Source organism: Haliotis cracherodii, unplaced genomic scaffold (assembly GCF_022045235.1).
Source record: "Haliotis cracherodii isolate W230 unplaced genomic scaffold, xgHalCrac1.p SCAF_2, whole genome shotgun sequence".
Taxonomy (NCBI): domain Eukaryota; kingdom Metazoa; phylum Mollusca; class Gastropoda; order Lepetellida; family Haliotidae; genus Haliotis; species Haliotis cracherodii.
The window spans coordinates 63077576-63093376 of NW_027266275.1; the positions used below are offsets into that span (position 1 = coordinate 63077576).

Sequence of the window (15801 nt, forward strand, 5' to 3'; positions counted from 1 at the left end):
TTGTATCGCTTGGTGAAGTTTCTGAAATAACTAAATATTGTATTATTATTGTTTAAAAAACTCGTGTAATTGAATCTTTGAAACCGTCCGTTGATGATGAATCACGTGACGCTATGTTCGTCAAATTGAGTTTTTAATTTCGACTGAAATTTGTTTATGCCTCGCAATATATCTCAAGATTAGATTAGATTGGGCAAACTTTTCAACCAACCTTGGTAGGATTATCTATGCACCTCTACTACCTCATACGGAACATGCGTTGCCATAGCAATAGTATTCGTAGAGTAATCGAAAATCATACGGAGAGACATTTTCCAAATCGGGGTTTCAAATCCAATATGTCCCTTGATTGTGATCGTTGATCAATTGGCACCCGTTTCCTGGGTTTTAATGAATTGATAAATGTCTACGACCTGCGTTAGTTTGATTTCCACTTGCACAAAAGGATAAGAAGCCGTGATAGAAGCCGAACAGAAATACTGTCTCCTGTTTTCCCCGCCAAGTTGGGGCTGCGTTTCACGAGGCGTGTCATTGTGTCAGCGATGCATAACACAGTTCATCCCATGTACAGTCCAGTAGTAAGACATACAATAATAGCATCAGGTAGGAACAACGTATCAACAAATATATACTCTCCAAAACTTGTAGGGGATCATAAAAATATCTATGTTAGCATGAAGAAGAAAGGTCAGATTTGAAAAATGACAGCCAGAGATCGAACCATAAGCTAAAGCCAAGGGATTCATTCTTGATTTTGACACTTTAGTTAAAGGTCGTTAAATCGCTCCGAGCCATTGGTATTGATGAATGCATAATCCACAGTAACACGTAAGCTTTATTCTCTTGTTCTAATGCAGTATTTGTGATCAGACTGGGACACGTCGTTTACAACGTGATGAACGCCCAAGTGATATTGGCATGCTTTTCTAGCTAGACAGGTAGTATTCAGCGAGAGATAGCCAATAAGTTCAATGTGTCTCCGTCTGTGTTTTGCAGACTTTGAACATGTTTCTGCAGACAAAAAATGTTAACGAACCGCCAAGCTCAAAGGGCGCCCGAGGTCATGAGAACAAGTGGAGAATCGATCAATCACAAATCAGGCTTTAGGAAACCGGGCCCAAAACAGCCAATCAAATCGATGTTTACTTGTGCCAGCTGCAGGCCACCGGACTTCAAGTTACTGACCAGACGATTAGAAATCGTCTGCATGCAGCTAATCTGAATGCTCGGCGACCGCGTGTTGTACCACAGAGAACAAAGCGAAACATTCTAGACAGACGCCAAAGGTGACAGTGTTTTAAGAGTAGAAACTGGGGGAATCGTCGATGGATTTGTTTTCAGATGAGTCCACATACATTCACAATTTTTAGGGGGGGGCACGGGTGGCCCAGTCGTCTAAGGCGCCGCGATTCGCTGTGCAGAGTTGCGTCCTCTTGGACACGCCAGAAACCTATGATTGTGGGTTCGAATCCCGGTTCGCACCGATTATGTTTCTAGGTTTGTCAGCTCCATACCCGTGCTCGTGGGTTTCACCGTAGTGGTAAACGTCCGCGACCTGCATCACTTGGGGCTTGCCTCCCACATTAAGCTGACACGCCGTGATATAACTGTAATACTGTTAATAGCGGCGTTAAATCCAACTCACTCACAATTTTTAGGATAGACGTGGACGTGTCTGAAGGCGTCCCAACGAACGTCATACGAACATCAACGCGAGGCAATATGTCAAATTTTGGGGGTCGGGTCTGTAATGATATTGGACGAGATCACTATGACTTCAAGAACGCCACTGAATATCGCCCATGGAAGGATCACTGGAGAGTACAACTATCTATCGAGACAACTTACTGGCGCCAATAGTCATGCTGCCATGTTGGTCCACGTTTTGTTATTGAAGCCGATAACGTTCGTGCCCACCGTGCACATATCGTAAACTGCCTACCTCCAGCAACAAAGCATCACCCAGGAAGGAGGCCTGAACTGTTCCTCCCATGTGTACACTGATGTCAAAGGCCAACTGCAACGTCAGCCAAACTGGGCCAGGCGCTGCAAGAGGAGTGGACACGAATCTCTAGAATTGTAATTGTCCTTTTCGGACCTTGCCATGATCTATAAACGAAATTTGACCAATCGTTGTTGCATGACCCATTATTGATCAAGTCATCTGTCGTCTGTCGTAGTTGTTTGCACCCTGGCAATACACCGCCAACATGTTCTGTTGATTGTCGTGTTACACCTAGTCCTTTCTTTTTCAAGCCATTACCGTCACTCGATACCCCTTTGTATTTCTGTAACCATCTATTATAGTCGAATATTCATTACCTTTTATGTGAGTACATATTTCGGAAGTTTTCAAAAAAGCGCAAGACATCGATGGGAGGCAATTCTTTGATCTGTGCAAAATACAAAAACCATCGAGCACGTATAATAAGACATGATCCAACCGCACTTAGCAGCTTATCAGGACTGGGAAGCAAGGAAATCCGTTTCGCGTCACTCTGCACTTATACGTTAACTCTGGAGATTTCGAACAATCAGTCATTGTTATCTTTCTATGTGGGAGGCATTTTGCCAAAATGGTTATTTCCATACTTGCTGTAATTTGCTGAATTATCATATATTTCCAATTTAAACGTTGTGTTGAAGGTCTATTTCTGCTAGAACTATTCGTGGCCGCCGACAACAGCCCACAGCCAACGATTCTTGCTCACGGAGGCTGCTTCGCCGTGTTAGCATATTGCTTTATTGTTTGTTACCAATCACACTGTTGTTATTATCAAGCAACGGTTGCTTTGTATCAGCTTGGATGTACTGACTTAGAATTACCTGAACAATAAGAACCTGAAAGAAGCACAAACAACGCTCGACTTCTTTCGTCAGTTTCGACACCGTGTATCGTCACTGGATGAAAGTGACTTTCACACTAAGTGAAAGTCAGACTGAGTTGTTATATATTTTTTATATCACTATGTTATACCTCAAGGAATGCGGCGCTAAATCTGTACGTGTGACATGTTTACACTGACAGCAAGACAATAACCTGCTGTATCGCGGAATAAAATAGTCCCCCAAGCAGAGAGGTGACATGGGCGTATGTATGCTCAACTTGCTTTACAGGAACATATGTTGCGGTTTGTTTACAAGAAATGTATTCAAATAATATCATCATTGGGTCAGAAAGATCTCTTACGAATTTTACTATCTCTTCAAGTTTGTCACAATGACAGCGCGACGTAATACATTTACATCAAGTACAAGACGTCAAAATGGCCGACACGACCGGACATGACCGGAGAGATTTCCGAAATTGTTAATGAACCTGTGGCGGTTGCATGTGTTAGTCATCATTAATCAGTTTGCCGATCATTGAAAGGTGATTATGAAGATGTGTCAAATTCATAGCTTGCTGTAGACGGTCATTGTCAGTCCAGACACGGATCGAGTTGATACTGCGATAGTATGCATTTGTACTTTTTGTTAACAAGGATGGGTCGCAGCGAGGTTGTTGTTGTTTGTTTGTTTGTTGTTTAACGCAGAACTCAAAATATTCCAGCTATATGACGGCGGTCTGTAAATAATATAGTCTCGACCAGACAATCCAGTGATTAATATCATGAGCATCGATCCACGCAATTTGGATCGATGTCATGCATCAACCAAGTCAGCGAGCCTGACCACCCGATCCCGTTAGCCGCCTCTTACGACCAGCATAGTCGCCTTTTACCACAATAATGGGTTGCTGAAGCCCTATACTATCCCGGATCTTCACGGGTCGGTCTCAGCGAGGATATTGGTTAAGGACCATGCAGTCAAACTCTCTGACGTTTCTCAATGTATGCTTAGACGCTAAGTTCCCGATTATGGGGACGAAATGACCTGAAACAACGTTTTTGTATGTGTACGTGCAAGCGAATTCTTATGGGTTTCCCCAGGAATGTGGAAATGGTCCGTAAGTGTTTACATTATTTCAAGAATACAGTCTCGTGAAAAAGGTATCGAAGTCAGATTTTGTCGTTCATACGATTATGAGCGCCAGTTTCCTGGTCATGTGACCGGCCTCTCTTCCAATGGAAAAGCCGTATATCGTGTAAGATTCACATTAAAGAATGATTGAGTGAGTGAATATGGTTTTACGCCGCTTTTAGCAATATTCCAGCAATATCACGGCGGGGGACACCAGAAATGGGCTTCACACATTGTACCCATGTCGGGAATGTCTTCGGCGTGAGGAGAGAACGCTTTAACCACTAGGCTACCCAACCGCCCCTAAAGAGGTACCGTTATAAATAAGAGGAATAACTTCAATACATGTTTGACTACCGACAGCTCCGACACCATACTGTCCATAACAGAAAGAAACAGACGTGTGTTGTAATCTAATGATTATCATCACCACATCATCACCTCATGCTATCATGGATGCACCTTAAATTGTTTGACTCATGTCCGTTCAAGTTTCTGCAAGAGACTAGAATATGGTAGCCAGTTCTAAATGGCAATTGCGTTAATACAATAACTACCCTCGTTAACCTCTAAATGTTTGCAAGATTTTGTATTTATTATATTACAATAATTACCATAAAAAGTGCAGAAACGGGCATGATTTGTTGAGAACTTATCTAGCTGGAGTGACAACTGTTGAGTTACAGCTCCGATACAAGTAGCGTAGTATGGTGGGATGACTTCCAAAATCAGAAGAATTATAGCTGTCAAATGTTTTGCTCTGTTAAACACGTACACACATATAGTGTGGATTTGTGTTTGGATATGTTTTAAGGGATATTTAACTGAGTGTCTTGTGAAATGCGACTAATAAATACAAACGGATATCTAAAAGGAACGTGAACGTTCGAGGACCAAGCGTCCACCCGCTGCGAGGGATCCCTATCGGACTACTTCATTGGAACTGACCAACGCACACCAGCCATTGTTTAAATGATGTTAAATATTGCAAACGATGTAGTACTGTCCTCATATCAGTTTCATCACCATATTTAGCATCCCTTTAATACGAAACAACCGGCTTTCATCTGAGCTGACCTTTATCCCAACATATGTCTATGATGGTTCTGTTTATGGTGTCTTAATCGGTATCTGCAGGTACGTCTTGGGGCTGATGTTAGTCTCTTTCAGATACATATGGACGATCAGCACTTCACATACGAACAGTTAGAGGCATATATATCGGGGGGTTCACTCCATCTTCGAAGAATTCAAAGCAGATCGTATAACTCTTGCTCAAATGTTGTTTGTTTACCATTCAAGTCCCTTGTAAATCACACAAAATATTTTACGAGAGCTGTTCAAAAAGTTCTAAGTCTAACAAACAAAACCATCAAGCATGAAAGTGTTTTATTATTTCTTTATATGAACATATATTGAACAGTCACCTTTTATATTCCAGTCTGGAAGACATTTTCTGAAGCCATCCTGAAATACCCATTCACGGCAGCTAATTTGAGGTCATCGTTGTCGTCATAGCGCTTTCCACGAAGGTGTTTTTTCAGTTTAGGAAACAGGTGGAAATCACTTGAACATAGATGTCCAACGTTTAACAATGGAATAGCTAGAGCACCTAGCCCCATACGCTTGTGACATGCGGTCGTGATTTTCTTGGGGAGTACTTTTCAAAAACTTGATGACTGCTCGCTCGTCGTTCTTTTCCATTTCTATGTTCATTTGGACCCCTATCACGTCACAAACGGCCTCAACAGACCAATCACACTTGCACTGAACTACTAAAACAATGTACTATACTTCACTTTGTTATGGCCCATAGTTGAAAGTTAGTCAGGCTTAGAACAATTTGACCAGCCCTCGTATGGAGATTTGTAGAGGACATTTCCAAATTTGACAAATAGGTGACCAAAATAATGTAGTTCCTTATTTTGACTTGAATCATTTTGCCTTTGTATGTGTTTGTGACGGGTGAATAGTATAACAGTGAATCAACGCATAGTTGTCCCTAATTGTAACGATAATTTACGTATATAAGATAGCTACACGATAAACTGCAAAGAACAATGAGTGAGTGAGTGAGTGAGTTGGGTTTAACGCCGCTTTTAACATTATTCCTAAAGAACAATGAAGAATAATGAAGTGTGGTTTATTTCACGATAAAACATTGTCCTATGACGTCATTTCTGGAGATTCGAAAATGAGCTCGCAACTTGATGACGTCGTATATTGGACATCCATATTTTTGAGAGGGAAGTGTCCAGTGAGTTGTTCCGTACAGATGGCCGAACGCATCTAAAAGCGGGAGACCTATAACAATCGGTATTGGGAGAAAAGGTACAGGTTATCGACGTGAGGATGGTGAGAATATGCGAGAAATGGACTCCGACATTGCCGAGATCTGATTCTATTGAGGGTTTCATCATTATAAAGTACAGGTAAATATTTTTGGAGCTTGTACATTTCATCATCATCCTAAAAGAGTCTGTAAATAATATTGTTATCTTATATAAGCAATAAACGACTCATGGCCGTTGTTAATCGTGCAACAAAACTCCCTGCAGTGTTTTATTTACGTGAAAAACAACTCCCACAAGTCGTTAAAGTCTTAAGTATATAATTCTTCTTGTTCTATGTTCATTTTTTTCAACTTTAAATTTGTTACTTTCGAGAATTGATTGGGATAACAACCGTTCATACATGTAAAAGAAGATCCACACACATTTATAGCTATAATTCTATGTATATATCTGCTCATTGTATCAGAATTAGGAATATTAGGGAATTTGGACACCGTTTCAAAACGCCGTCTCAGAGCTACTACTGTCATAGTCCAATACTTTAACACAGACTTCATAACATGGACAGTAGTAGCGCTCGGTCGTTCTGGGATACGGGACCTGATACCTTATCACACACCGTTGATATTACCACTAGTTTAGAGGGGCAACAGAGGACCCTAACTATCATTTCGAACAAACAGAAAATACATGAGTTTGATGATTAAACGAAATTACATTGAATGGACAGCAACGTCTCTTGTAAAAATATATATACTTCACAGACAAACTGGGTTATTTATATCGGGAATCATAAATGTCTACTAATTCTGATTTTGTGTGCATGAGAAATTCATGGATGGCGGAGAAAAGAAAATCTGAAATGGCGATCAGTTGGCAACTGTATATTGCTGGAAGGGATTGCATCCGTTATCAGGAATCATCCGTATTCCATCCGACAAACATTGTCTCCACTTCTTTATGATTACCAATACATTTCCAATACAAAACTGCAAGAAGGACCCCAGTGCATGATTGTGTACAACGAATACAGTACAACCACAACACAGAAAACTTGGACCAATTAATTTTTTCAGACCTTTCAAGGGCCAGACAAAATCTTGAGGAAAGTGTAGCCGTGAAGTTAAATTGGTCGCCGTTAAATTTCCTCTCGAGGAATCGACCGGATGTCAGGATTTCAAGGGTTAGGAGAGCACTGTGGAAATACCACCGTCTAAACGCGTTCCTAGAGTAACAATAACATCAATTGGTCAAAGAATATGTACATGTAGTATACACCCCACAAGGACGATACTTACAATAACCCGAAAGAAAGAGATGATAGCATCCGGTATGTCTTGTGATGCACAGTCAATGCCGACCAACACGATGCATCAAACTGCCAATTCCCTTCAACTGATTTGCCCATGGGCTTTTGCATGAATTTGTGATCACGCCACTGGTAAGGCGGGATACGCTCATCTTTTATACCAACACCTGGTATAATCAGTATGTGATCGTGTTAATATACACATGCTTACGATACAGTCGGAATCTTACAATGGGTTCTGCTTTTAGCAGAGATTTCAAAATATGGAATGAGTTTTGTCGTTCTTACTTTATTGAATCATGTGCACGTATACATGTACATATGTTGATAACCCATGCTTGTCGTAAAAGGCGACTATGCTTGTCGTAAAAGGCGACTATGCTTGTCGTAAAAGGCGACTAACGGGATCGGGTGGTCAGGCTCGCTGACTTGGTTGATACATGTCATCGATTCCAATGGTGTGGATCGATGCTCATGATATCAATCACTGGATTGTCTGGTCCAGACTCGATTATTTACAGACCGCTGTCATATAGCTGGAATATTGCTGAGTGCGGCTTTAAACAACCAACCAACCAACATATGTTGATACTGATCCTACAGACATAACGCCACATGCTGATCATTGTGAGAACATATGTATGAGTGATCATTTTCCATATGAAAGAGAACGTAAATAAGCTTGAAACGAAAACATCAAATCAAATAAAAAATACCGTTTCCTCGATTGTATCCTCCAAACGTAATTTACAATTTAAAGGGGGACAGGGATTTGGTAGACGTAGCAAATTTGATTCACTGAGTCATTCAAAACTCAAAACTCGAATTTCATGCTGTATAATCTGGCAAATTACAACGTCTTGGCACCAATTCTTGGATCATATTCCTCTTTGAAGTTCTGGCGGAGATGTCTCAAGATAACCCTAATCATATCGGTGGCGCGCTGTCATAGCAGATACACAAAATACCCCATTATGCCTGTATCAATATGATTCATCGTGATATTTTGATGAGGATGTTGGTTGAAAAAAAAAATATCAATAATAAAAGGGAAACAATTCGAAAACGCGATTGACATGGATTAATATTTTGTTTATTGGCAAACATAATTTACATAATTTTTGGAATTTACATAGTGTTACATGAACAGTATAACAAGTACATTAGGAATCGACTTTGATCACTGTAGGATGATGTGCTGCGTGTGTGTTATCCGTACAACCATGTTAATACATAAATGTGATATAGCTCATTGGGCTAAGTAACTCGTGAGTTTGGGTACTATGTATGTGTGTGTGTGTGTGTGTGTGTGTGTGTGTGTGTGTGTGTGTGTGTGTGTGTGTGTGTGTGTGTCTCTTCTCAAGTACACTAGACGGGAGTACACCTGTTAATTTTGATGTATGACCTTGGCTTTTTCATTGGATATCCATTATATTTATTAATAACTTCAAAAGGCTAGCACAATCGATTCAGCAGTTCATTTCTCCACGACCGAAGTAATTACCTACCATGACATTTTAACACAGAATAAATGTAACTGCGTGGAATATTATTATTGGTACACAGTTAAAGACCTTGTGGTTTTGGAGAAGAACTTTAACATCTTAATAAGTTTTGTTATATATACAATTAAGGAAAGATATTATCAGTACATTTCTAGTTTCGAAGCTCCACAGTTACATGGACAAATAGAAAATGTTCCGCTTATATTCTTCATTGCAGTTCTGAACAAGTCGACAAGACTTAAATATAAGTCAAGCTTAAACTGACTGTATTTTGCAATATGCACATTATCACATATATATGTTTGTGAAGATTGATTAAAATATTATGCCCGTTAGCCTTGTAATACAGTTCCTTACGTTACGTTTCTAAGTGATAGAGACTTTCTCAATCTTATTCTTACATGCAAAATATTATTTCACATCCATGTTCGCCATCAAAACCAAATCGAGACACTTTGGAAGTCTGTCTAATCTTTATCATCCGCCATCACAATGGTGTCATTAATTACAAATGAAACACTTCGTTACGAGGATCTTTGTTATTTGTGCACACCATGTCACAGGAGAAATGTGTCATCTACATATCACCAGCCAGATACAGATATTGTTCCGCTCTCACAGTACATGCCATGTCATATTTATGAAGAACAGAAACGAATTCTTGTTGTTCTGATGAAGCTGTTTTCCCCAACGGCTACATGTAAATGGAGATTTCTATTTCATTTCCGAAGAGTCACCTCTGTTATGGATATTAATGTAATACAGATTAATATAGGCTTGTCATAATAATACTTAAATGTCACTCGTCTCTTGTGACATTAGTATTAGCATGTGCACATAATGACAAACTACCATCAGGGCTTTGTCTGTGGCATTTACCTCCATAATTACACTCATGCAGAGTCTAGGCTTAAGTTACATTGTCTACCATCGATACACTTACCTAATGCCATTTCAACCTATGCCAGTCTAATGCCCGACGGTACGGATGATGTCTACGATTTACCCACATGCAGTAACGTTTTCTGTTTTGCTTTAACAACTTTATTTCAGTTTATTTATGATTACTGAATTTGATCGTCGAAAAAAATAAGACATGCATTATTAATCATTTCGAGGTAAGACATGTATTATTACTCATTCCAAGGTAAAACATGTATTATTTATCATTCCAAAGTAAGACATCCAAATGGATAAAACATTTGCATTTGCATTTGCATTTGGATTCAATACAACTAAAGTTCGGCACATGTAATCTTTGTAATCATGCATAGGCACCTGTGCCTGAATGGTACTTTCGTCATCACTTGCTATACGTAAGATTTATCAGTTACACAAATCAATACCTCCACAGGGGTGGTCGGGTAGCCTAGTGGTTAAAGCGTTCGCTTGTCACACCGAAGACCCGGGTTCGATTGCCGACATGGGTACAATGTGTGAAGCCCATTTCTGGTGTCCCCCGCCGTGATATTGCTGGAATATTGCTAAAAGCGGCGTAAAACCATACTCACTCACTCACTCACTCAATGTCTCCACAACAAGGCAATGTCACAAACCGACCGACACGCCTTCTTTGAAACGACCTTCACAGTGTCCTACTATGTGACTGACGTCACTGAATTGCGAACCCTCACATTCATTTGCATCAAATTAGCGTCCAACTCAAGTTTTGACCTGAGGAATATCCTTGACCCTTGTCCTAACTAGTCAGCAAAATTCCTAATATAGATTTAATGAGACATATGTAAGATGATATACAAGACATGACTTTGTGTTTCCCAAAACAGATAATTACAACAACGCCTTAAATAGTGTAAATGGGACAAGTTAATTGTAATTGTTTTGTAAATTCAAGGGGCATATAAATAGTTGACAGATTGTTATATATCCATCAATCTATTGTAACATTCACTTTCTTGAGGGAATACGATCTTTAAAAAAACCGCTTAAATTCCGTATTCAGTTGAATTCATCACCAGCATTTTTATAGGTATCGGGTATTATGTGCGATTGTGCGAGAGAAGAATTCAGCGTCGCATTTAGCATAATTCACTGAAGACACATCACGACGAGGACACGGCTTTGCACTTAAGATCGATGTGAGGAATAGAAATCGGGTCTTTGACTTGACAACCGAACGCTTTAACCACTAGGTATCCCCACCAACCCTCCAATATTATGAACACGTGTTAAGAAAGTGTGATGCATTCGAGTCAACAGCAAAAAGTTATAATCAAGTGTCGTCTCAATTATAACCAAGCACAGAGACAAAATTCCTCCGCGGCCGCCGAACCAATACAATAATACACTGTACTAGTTATTTAATTCCCAAACATCGATGGTTGGTCAAAATAACGAAACTAAATTTGGCACTCGGCTTTCAAAGAAACCTAAACTTAAGATTAGAAGATATTCTATTGAAGCCCCGGCGGGAGTTCTGTGTTACTTGGGTGGTGAATCGTATTTGTGCCCGAGGAAATTTTGCATATGTTTCGTCATGACGATGTTACTGTAGAAGCCATCCATCTCTCAAGTGATTGGACAGAAATGGAGTTATCCGTGAGCGATATGTTTCCAATTTGGCCGAGAACAAACCTGTCAAAAGCCTATCAGCTGTTAAAGACTTCTAGTTACGTCGTTTATCAGCGAGCTATCCAAGTGTCTCTTCTACTGATAACCAATCAGCTCAAAGGGCTATGTCTTGTCGAGTCAAATAAGGTTTTATTCCCCAGTAACACGTTTGGAGGGGGTATTACGGCATTCATTACAATGTTAGGCACGATCTCGAGCGGTAAACAGAGTATTTTTCAAACAAGGGCTGGACCAGATTTAACGGATTTGTCTACGGCTTTGCAGAGGCGTACCGTATCATTAAACTACAGTAATGGAATCTCAATTCTCTGCTCAAATTATTTTCATTAGGGATACGACATGAACGAAGCTGTGTTGTCGTATGCAACTTAACAATAACGATGCTTTTTAGTGTTGCGGAATTCCAAAAACTTGTTTAACGCTGCGTACAATGTGAGTATACGTCTATTATCTACTTTACTTGAAAAATACAATGGGAATACGAGCTAACATGTTTACTTCCCTGCGGAAAAGAACCACGGCAACATTTTTTCGTAAATACATTGCTGTTCAGTGGAATGAGAAACTTGCCATTGGTATTCAGTTAGAGAAAATTATATCAGCCACACAAGATAAAAGAGAACAGGCAGCATGTTCTTATCGTTGCCTAACCCAGACAAATCGATTCCAAATCATTAGGGCAATACGAAACAACTCTCGTCGACATGAAAAGCTCGATTCAATTTCATGCCGGTCGCTGGTGTGAGGGGCGTATTACCGGAAACATTTCTTTCAAACTCGTGTTCGGGAACATAAGCTTAATGGTTATCACAAGACAACTGCTTTGAGTGAAATTTCACCACCAACTGAATGATGTTTGTTTTTCTTAGAGCAATTCCAAATGTACAGAGCCCATCTCACTGTTTCATTATGACATATACATGTTTTGTGTACATCACTTCATGCATTTCGTATTTTAGTTCTGCGAAACTGAAAGAATAAATGTAAAAGTCCTTTGAGACACTTCATGGAGTGGTGAGTAAAGATGAATACAGTGTTACCTTGATTGACCAAAGTGTTTACCAAAAATGTTACATCTCAGTCAATGCAAGTCCACGAACGTTATTAATCAACTCTTTATTTGTCTGATGCGATCAATCGCGTGCGGTCACCTAGTCAGAGACTTCACGGTGGATTGCACGGTATGTACGTACAATTGTCAGCGCAATAGGACAAAGCATCGACTCTTCCACGTCAGAGAAACTGCAGTTCTACATCATCAGGGTAAAAACTCTTCCACAGACACTATCAATCGATGTGAGATAACAACATGGGGACCCACTGATGAGTGTTATCTTGGTAAATGTTAAACAGTATACAACGCTTTGTCGTAAGGCAGACATTTAAAAATGAACCCGAGAATATTTTTTAATGAAGTTAACAATATATATTCACTGAAACTGTTTGATGGCATCCTCATGAGATATTACACTAATGTACATTTCCATAATACCATTAACAGCGAGGACCACGCATCCCCGATGCATGAACAATCACAACCAAGATGAAACAAAATTTGGTTGATGGTGAATGTGCCAGAATGCCAATGGCTAAAGCGTGTATTTCGATTTGACGCTTATTAGCGTTATATCTGAAAAGTAGAAATTATCATTAGGAAGATATTACCTCATATTGCCAATTTTGTGAATCGACCATTTTATGTTCTGTCAATGAAAGGACCCATGCATTGGGGATTCCTTGAGAGCACTAAGTAGTATGATCTATTTTTATATATCATATAATAAACCTTGAATATGATTTTGATAGGATAGGTTAGATTAAACGCGGAATATTATTTCAGTCATGTTCTTGATGTTTGTTCGTGCATTTTGGCGAAACTTTGTTGACAAACAAGGGAATCGGGGATTCGAGCCCAGGGTCATAGGATTCTGGTATGACTAAGGGACGCAACTCTGCGTAGCGGACGATTTGGATTCCCGTAACCCTGGAAAGGTCGTATGAGTCGGGTAAGTTACATGCATGTGAATTCTAGTTTAGTCTCAGTCCCTGAAATTGCTACAAAATAACAGCTGACTGTTTAACATAATCTTTGTTTCATAAAAAGGCTTTACCGACTTATGTCATGCTCGGACTTTAACGTTGATACTTGACATGTCAAACAGAAAACCTATTCTCTAATCCATCGGAGTTATAAGAAAATAACTGTGACAGTCATGTATTCACCTTTACGTCAGGACAATAAATTCCCAAACATGCAAAATATCACATCAGGCGTATACAACCACAATAATAGAAATTCAATAATATTTGTGTTAATGAGAGCAAACTTTCTATATCAGTAACATCCTGTCACGAACTCGTTGATATCCGTCAACACAAATACAGTTTACAACGGATTACATGTTGACAGGATATTACAGAAGTTGGAACTCTGTAATAATCGTGGTTGGGTATTATACTTCATCAATTTCCATTATACTACGATATCGTAAGTCCATATGTTCCAACATGTCCTGTAAACACCTATTCTACCATGAATTTGAAATTTACTCGATTCTGATTGGTCAATCAGAGGCTATCAAATCACAATAAACCCCCTCTGATTGAAACAGCTGATTTGACGGATGCATCACCGCGGAAGCTTATATTCATAGAATAGTACTATTTTCAGTCATTGTCGGTAGGCATATTTAAATAATTATATCTACAATTACAGGTTACAAAATGCTCAGATGCGGTTACTACAATATTCAAAGGATGTGTGGCAATACATTTCATGCAGAAAACACGATATAAATCTACAAAGGGAATGTATTTACGTTTTGGAGACAACAGAGAGTTTGGAATTATGGCGCTTTTCTATATACGACTGCGGCGTCATATCTTTTGCGTCACAATGAGCGATTTGACGTCATAATGGTGACGTGCGATGTAGCGCGAGAGCCTTGCAAAGCTTGCTTTGTTTTCTTTAGGGATGCCCACTTCATGTTAGCTTACCAAGTTGCCGTGCTTATATGCTTTCAATGTCTGTCATATGTTCGAGTGAAGTATTACGGTGTAAACAAACTGCTTGAGTATATACAGCGCCGTTCGGTTCAAAATTCAATTTAGCGCGGTTAAATCTACAGGTAACCTAGCTTTTCATTGAAAACACAGTATGGTTATCATTGATAAGGATATCTCTAATGTCAAAGATACCTTCATTAGATGCAATGAAGTATAAACAGTATCGTGTTCCATTCACAGTTTAAGGCATTGGCTTCGACGAGTGCAAGGCGGTGTGTCTTTAGGATGGATATTTATCCAAATAACACGATGTTATAAACTGCATTCGCCACTACGAGTGTTTCATGTGCCATGTGTGTGTACCGACGGAACACAATGCAGAGCATACACATATCAAGCAACGACTTTCGGAAATGTTCAAGTACTGTTAATTTTGACTTCATTATGTAGTTATTTATTTGATTCTTACAGAGACAAATCCATCCACGGTGCAATATGAACGATTCTTAGCGAATTCGTAGCAGGCGAGCCTGAAATAAAAGCGCAATTAAACGGCTTACAATGGCGCCGTTTTCACGAGTGGCGTATAAAGACAGGCCGTTTTATGTTTAAATTCGACGTGTCGGTAATATAGAATTTTCTGAAAACAACATTGATCCAAACATGATTGAAATGTCTGCCGGGAGGTAAAATAACAGCAAGAAAGATAATTCTAACGTGCATATTAGGTGATCTGAATACCGTTAAAACACGGGTTATTGGAAGACTGAAGCACATAAAGGATGGATTATTAAAAAAAGTAGAGATGAAATTATATTAACCCCGGTGCAAATCACTCTTGAAATAACTTACCCAGCATGTCAAATTTAAGGTCAGTTAGCGGCATACGGAGAAACGTCAATAAATGTATGCTTGTGCCTGGAGATCCTACTCTTCACGAGTCCACGGTTTGGCGAGAAACCTAATCATTTCTCATTCAAACATACACTATCCAAGGCATAACTGAGGAAGCACTTACTTTTAGAACTTCCATAAGTCATCTGAAAGCATGTGTAAAGGCGAGAACTCGTCATATGAATCCACGGCAACGTAATTCAAACCTGGGGGATGTGCTATTTTCAGTCATTAGACC

The 15801-nt window shown here is 39.5% G+C and overlaps 1 protein-coding gene across 1 annotated transcript in view; it reads right to left on the reverse strand.

Annotated features, from left to right (window-relative positions):
* LOC139469392 (substance-K receptor-like) overlaps window positions 1-15711 on the reverse strand; it is a 76973-nt gene extending 61262 nt beyond the window's left edge. Inside the window, exon 1 of the mRNA XM_071251556.1 lies at window positions 15688-15711. The gene's annotated coding sequence lies outside the window, so the exon portion shown is untranslated. The remainder of the gene's footprint in view (window positions 1-15687) is intronic.
* Between the last annotated feature and the right edge of the window lie 90 nt (window positions 15712-15801).